The sequence below is a fragment of the Palaemon carinicauda genome, unplaced genomic scaffold (genome assembly GCF_036898095.1).
Source record: "Palaemon carinicauda isolate YSFRI2023 unplaced genomic scaffold, ASM3689809v2 scaffold46, whole genome shotgun sequence".
Taxonomy (NCBI): domain Eukaryota; kingdom Metazoa; phylum Arthropoda; class Malacostraca; order Decapoda; family Palaemonidae; genus Palaemon; species Palaemon carinicauda.
The window spans coordinates 192,501-200,000 of NW_027171717.1; the positions used below are offsets into that span (position 1 = coordinate 192,501).

General features: G+C 32.5%; 1 pseudogene; it reads left to right on the forward strand.

The window, feature by feature from the left end:
• Positions 1-7,500, forward strand: part of LOC137636940 (uncharacterized) — a 142,299-nt pseudogene that overhangs the window by 121,513 nt on the left and 13,286 nt on the right.

Below are 7,500 nucleotides of genomic sequence, written 5' to 3' on the forward strand. Positions count from 1 at the left end.
ACTCAAAGTATGATTGTAAGTAGGTCAAGGACGGTGGCTCCTCAACATCCGGATCTCAGTATTGATAATGTTGCCTTAAATTTGTATGATTCTTTTAAAATTTTAGGTGTGATTCTCGACAGCAAATTTACTTTGGAGAAACATTTAAGGTCTGTGTCTTCTTCAATTGCACAAAAAATTGGCCTATTGAGAAAGCCTTTTAAGATTTTCGGTGATCAATCTATTCTGAAGAAGTGTTTTAATTCTTCCATTCTACCTTGTTTTGAGTATTGTACTCCTGTCTGGTCTTTTGCTGCTGATTTTCATCTTAATTTGTTGGACAGAAACTTACGGTCTATTAAATTTCTTATTCCTGATCTAGATATTAATCTTTGGCACCGTCGTTCAACTAGTTCATTATGCATGTTGCAAAAGACTTTTCATAACTCTGACCATCCTTTACATTCAAATCTCCCTGGACAATTCTATCCTGTTCGTAATACTAGCCAAGCAGTTAATTCTAATAGCCACGCCTTCTCCATCCTGAGGCTCAATACTACGCAGTACTCCAGAAGTTTTATTCCATCTGTTACCTAATCGGGTAGTTGAATCAGTAGAACTTCAAAAGTTCAAAGTTGGAGCAAATGCTTTTTGTTGACCAGGCAGACATGAGTCTTTTTATAGTTTATTTATGACATATTTGTTTTTGATGTTGTTAATAGTTTATATATGACATATCTGTTTTGACGTTGTTGCCTTTTTTGGAATGATTTATTGTTAATTTGTTCTCTTCATTTATTTATTTCTCTATTTCCTTTCCTCACTGGGCTATTTTTCCTTATTGGCACCCTTGGGCTTATAGCACCTTGCTTTTCCAACTAGGGTTGTAGCTTGGATAGTAATAATAATAATGATAATAATAATAATAATAATAATAATAATAATAATAATAATTATAATATGCATATATATATATATATATATATACAGTACACACACACACACACATATATATATATATATACACACACATATATATATATATATATATACACACACACATATATATACATATATATATATATATATATACATATATATATATATATATATATATTAAGAAGGGAGGTTGATTTAGTATAGATATACCTAAATGGAAGCCACTGGGCAGGAGAGAACGGGTAAACCAAGAAAAACGTGGCTAATGACAATGCACAGGGAGGTTGGATCTGAGAATTGGGTTGAGCTCAGAGAGATGGTACAGGAAAGACATATGTCGTGAATTAATGAGGCCTTTGCATCCCATGACTCCCAGGGGATTAGGATAAGATACGATACGCTATATATCATTAAAACAAAACAGAAAACAGTTATAGTTTTTTTAGGGAAATATCAAATACTATATAGATATGATTTCAACCGATGTCGTTCATTTTTCGTTGGACCGTCTGTTCCTGACATTTAATTGGAATGGATAATGTTTTGTTAATTAGGAGCAACTTAAGCAGGATATCAAAAAATATATCAGACTGATTGGAGCAATCATAGATATCAACTGGGTTCAAAACAGCAACGGATATTGACAGTGGAAATAAAATTTATATATATACAGTATATATATATATATATATATATATTAATATATATATATATATATATATATATTTATATATATATATATATATATATACATACATATATATATATATATATATATATACATATTTATATATATATATACATATATATATATTTATATATTTTAATATATATATATGATATTTATATATATAAACACACACACACACACACACATATATATATATATATATATATATGTGTGTGTGTGTGTGTGAGTGTGTGTGTGTGTGTGTGTGTTTGTGTGTGTGTGTGTGTGTGCTGTATATATGAGGTAAACCTTTAAATAAAATTCGCTTATCTATTGGCCCCGTAGGAATACCTGACTACTAGGCGTGGATTAAAAAATTGAATTTCATATTAAAAAAATCTAATTATCACACACACACACACACACACACACACACACACAAAACATACATAAAACATTTTATGCAACCTAAAGGAGAAGATAATTTTTCTCTTCTCACAATCACTCGGAAAATAAACTGAATAAACCAAAAAGAAATTAAAAAATCCAAAAGGCTGGGTTACGACACCAAGTCCCATTGAACTGGAGGGACACTTCTTAGAGAAAATGCCTTCCTCACGACAAACAGTCTCATTTTGCTCTTAACTCCACTGCGTACTTGTACTTCCATGCATTTTCTTCTAAATTTAATGGATTTGACCTTGGGTTATCATAACCCACATGTTCACAAAGTTTCATTGAAATTGGTTCAATAGTTTTTGGTGTAAAATTCCTCAAAACCAAGAAGATAAACGACACTATAGGTTAATACATACCATTCGGAAGAAAAGGAGTCACGGAGTCATCACAAAATGGTATCCTTTGAACAACTAAGGTCACTCCATATATGTAACTTATAGCTATGCATCAATAAGACTTAATTTGTACTTTCCAGGATTTTCTGTTACTAATGCTAGGAGAGATATTCTTGTAATAATGATATGAACTTTACCGCGTGCCATGCACTTTCATTTTTCAAAGCAGTGTGCTGTATATTCAAACAAAAAATTAACTTATAGTGCTGATAGGAATTCACATGACGGTCAAGATCATATTTCGATACTGTAGTTCAACGGATGTAAATTCTATCTCTGACACTAAAAATATCTGAACATTTTCATACACAACAAATTAGCAAAAGTAACCATAACAAAATTACTGGCAAAAGTTAAGTACGCTCACACACTCACGTTGACTTACAGAAGCTGAAAAAAGTAACTCACAGGCCCATAGGTTCGTGGCCCTTAATCTTTAGTTTGATTAGCTTGATAACTTAATATAAAACTTTACTTCAGTCCATTCATCTTTTTCTCGAGTTGATATTTCCTACATAAACTAGAAAAACTAACAAAACAAGAGCAAGAAAAAAAATAGATCGAATAGTGTGCCGAATGTACCCTCAAGCAAGTTAACTCTAACCCAAGATAGTGGAAGACCATGGCACAGAGGATATGGCACTACCCAAGACTAGAGGACAATGGTTTGATTTTGTAGTGTCCTTCTAGAAGAGCTGCTTACCATAGCTAAAGAGTCTCTTCTACCGTTACCAAGAGGAAAGTAGCCACTGAACAATTACAGTGCAGTAGTTAACCCCTTGGGTGAAGAAGAATTGTTTGGTAATATCAGTTATGTCAAGTGTATGAGGACAGGGGATAATCTGTCAAGAATAGGCCAGACTATTCGGTGTATGAGTAGGAAATAGGAAAGTGAACTGTAACCAGAGAGAAGGATCCAATGTAGTACTGTCTGGCCAGTCAAAGGTCCCCCATATCTCCCAGCGGTAGTATCTCAATGGGTGGTTGGTGCCCTGGCCAACCTACTACTTATGGACTGAGCTGCCATAGTCTAGTATTGGTAAAACCACAGCAACTGAATGGATGTTAGTTATGTATCATCATATCACAATCACAAGTAATTAATATCACGTTCTAAAATAAAGTGTAATACTACGTATGGTCATGTATGGTATCCACTATCCCAGCAATCAAGGCAACCACTTTTTCTCACCTTAAGCATGTGGTGTCAAATCATAACATCAATCAAGGAGTCAGAATACACATCACATTTTGTAACTTTACTTTTGAGAGCTAAAGTACATCAGCCAATGAATCCCTTGGATGCTGAATACCAATTCATGAAATTAATAAAAAATATTTTTCCTCATGTTTACAAGTTCAGAGACTTTGCTATACAGGCAGCGTTGCCAACAGTTTTGATAAACAACGTTACCTGCAATAATGTACAGCAGACCCACGTCGCCTTAACTTCCAGTACCGGAATTAATGAAGCCAAATGTATACAATCAATTAGGCGAGCTATTTAACCAGTGTGTCAAATGCATTATTATTGCCAAAATGTAAAACAAAACCTAAATGCGAAAATAGCAAGCTTCACGATATTAATGTTTTCATAATAAAAAAGGTAGGTATTATTGAAGAAACGTAATAAGGGATACCCTTATACTCTTTTATTATTCAGATGCACAACTGATTTTAAAATGCTGGGTTTCACATAAAAAATGGAGAATCACTACTCTTCAAAAATCGAGAAGTTGATGATTGAAAGTAAACTACGTATATAAGTCCTGAGCTAGTTAACCTTTTTCTCAAGAAATGTCTCTTTTTTCAAATTCGTATTTACATTATCATAACATTGTTGGCAAGTCTAAAAAGGACCAAATATCTAACGGTATACTTCTAAAGAGATATTACTGGCCATCCAAAAATGATAATTGAAAGAAAGCTAAGAATTTATTGGATGAAGGATAAACTTTTATAAATATCTAATTAGTCTCCTGGGTAATACAGCGGTAAGACGTTCATGGCAGCAGGTCGATCCCAGCTCTACATCATGAGTTTGAGCGGTTTATTGGGGAGGACACTGCTGTAGTTAGGCACCACAGGGGGTGTTGAACTTGCCAGGCTAACGTTCTGGTCAGCATCTATTCTCATGATACTGGAACTGAAACCAGACACCTTTACCTTTAATATCTCAACTAATTTCATTGAAGTACGTTTCAATTTAAACACAAAAAATGGAGGATATTAATTGTCCTTTTCGCTGCTTCCAGGTGGCATCAGCTGATGGTAGGAGAGTGGTGATACTTGGCATACAAGCGGCAGCTAGTGACACCTATCGGTGCGAAATGGTAGCTGAAGGGCCTCCTTTTCATACAACCCAGAGATCAGGGAATATGACAGTGGCAGGTAAGGGGTCTGACTTTTGATCTTACATATGCTTTTCATATACATTTTATACACCACACACATACACACACAAATACACACACACACACACACACACACACACATATATATATATAATATATATACCATCCTTTTTCCAGTCCTGTTATATGCATTTACTTTAAATTACCTTTGCAAAGTTGCATTTATATAACTTTCTAATACAATGTTCAGTCTTCCACCCTGTCTTCTCCAATTTGGATCTGATCATTCGTTTATATTTCATTTATATCTATTTCAACTTACGTACTCCAATAATGCATCCGATATCACTTTTACAATTTTCTGTGTTGCATTACCTAATCCTTCCAACCTTCAATCTCCTGTGGAGGTTATATTGTGTTATTTCATCTAGGTTCATGTCTGGCAAAACTCTCCTAGCAAATATCTGTTTCAGATCATTCGATTTTCCTAAATCATGTTTGTATTCATTATAGGTACTGTCCCTGTCCCTTTCGTTTTCTTACATGTCATTAAAATAAGAGAAATTAAAAGAAAAAAATATTAAAGCATATCCTAACATATGATGTAAACATAAATAACGTGGTGATGGATTACATAATAAAATAACTTAGCACTGTGAAAAAGAATCCGATTCAAAAGTGTTAAAACTGTAAAATTGAATTTAGTAGATTTTTTTTTCCAACAAATGGTAAAAATGGCTACACCGAATTTGAGAGAAAAGATGTGCCTTATCGTCTTCATTTCATTGTCTGGCATAACATCAATATTTCCATTTACACACACAAACCATATAATCTATACCACATCATTCTACTTCTTTTCTATACAGTCACTGTTTATATATAGTATATAATACATAGACAATTATGAATATGCGTGTTATGTATCTAAGTGTTGAGCTATTACTTCACCCAAATGATGGAATTTTTCACGGATGACTCTGCCAGAGCATCAAGAGAAAATATAATTGTTCAATTAATAGGAACTGGATAATGTTCTTTTTTTCACAGAACTTAATTATAACTTTTACAAAATGGTAATTCCAGCATAGTTAGTGCCAATTTAAAACTGCTAGTAGTAGTAGTAGTAGAGTAGTAGTAGTAGTAGCAGAACTAACTCTGAACAGTTTAGCAATGTTAAAGGTCGTTACTGATTTCTCTGAAACTTCTTTACATCTCCACAACCAATAATTATTCTTCAATATGGGTTTGACAGAATTAATAACTAAAGTAATTTCATTGTGCAAAAAGCTACCATCTTGTATCCCAATTTCCAGTTAAAAAGTAAAATATTACCTTTAAAATTGTATTTGAAGAATGAGATTTAATACCCAACCCTTTCCTTATAAAACATATCTCTTCCAAGACATTTATATGTATATATATATATATATATATATATATACATACATATATATATATATATATATATATGTATGTATATAGTTTATGTGTAAAAAGTGTATATGGGTGTAGAATACTGAACTTATATCGATGAAATATTTGCATATACTATGAAATATGCTCTAAAGAAGATCTACAATTCCTTAACCGTGGTCTTATTTATCTCTGCCTCAAAGACGAATATAGCAAATTACAGAAAGTACTACAAAAGTTCATATATAGCCTACTGTATCTGGAATTCTCTTTAATTCCTGATGAGACGCATTGTTTACATATTGGTATTGTAAGAAAGAAAAAAATAGCAAGATATAAAAGCCTGAAGTCTGTATATTATAATCTCATTAACAACATTACCAATTCCAACCTGAAACTTATTTGAGAGAATATGGTAATTGGATATTTAATTATAAATTGAGTCGAATAGCTCTTAGAACATGGTTATCGGATGATAAACTGCAAAAAAAAAAAAAAAAAAAAAAAAAAAAAAAAAACACACATCATGGAATTAAAAGAAAATCTTGGTAATAAAGAGATCACTATAAAACTATATTTCTTGAGGGTACACTCAGTACACTATTCTATCTTATTTCTCTTCCTCGTGTTTTGTAAAGTCTTTATAGTTTATAAAGGAGATATTTTTATTAATGTTGTTACTATTTTTAAAAGAACCTATTTTTCTTATTTCCTTTCCTCACTGAGTTATTTTCCCTGTTGGAGTCCTTGGCCTTACAGTAACCTGTTTTTTCCAACTGGGGTTTGTAGCTTAGCAAGTAATAATAATAATAATAATAATAATAATAATAATAATAATAATAATAATAATAATAATAATATTGTATATCCTGCGCAGGTCTCTATGCTAGCACAGTTTAAACCGATGACCCATCAATTGCTTTAATGAATAGCGAAATATATAACGAATTAATGTATTCTGAATTTTTCTGCTTTTGCGTTCGTGCACTTCCCCGAAGGATTAATGCTTGCAATACCCGGGTTGATAGTTTTAAGCTTCATCGTGTTCGAATGCAAAATGTCTGAAAAACAACATATGAACCCGGTGAACAGGGGAACGGTGTTTACCCTTTTACGTTAAGGTATAAAAAACTTTTTATTTCAGGTGTTTGACCTTTCATTTCCCAGAGGAAACCATGCTTGAATTAATACTATTAACAGTGCTATAAACATTTCATTCACATTGCAATGGAAATTTCTGCTGCTGCTAATATAAATCTTTAAAAGCCTTCACATACGAAAAAATAAA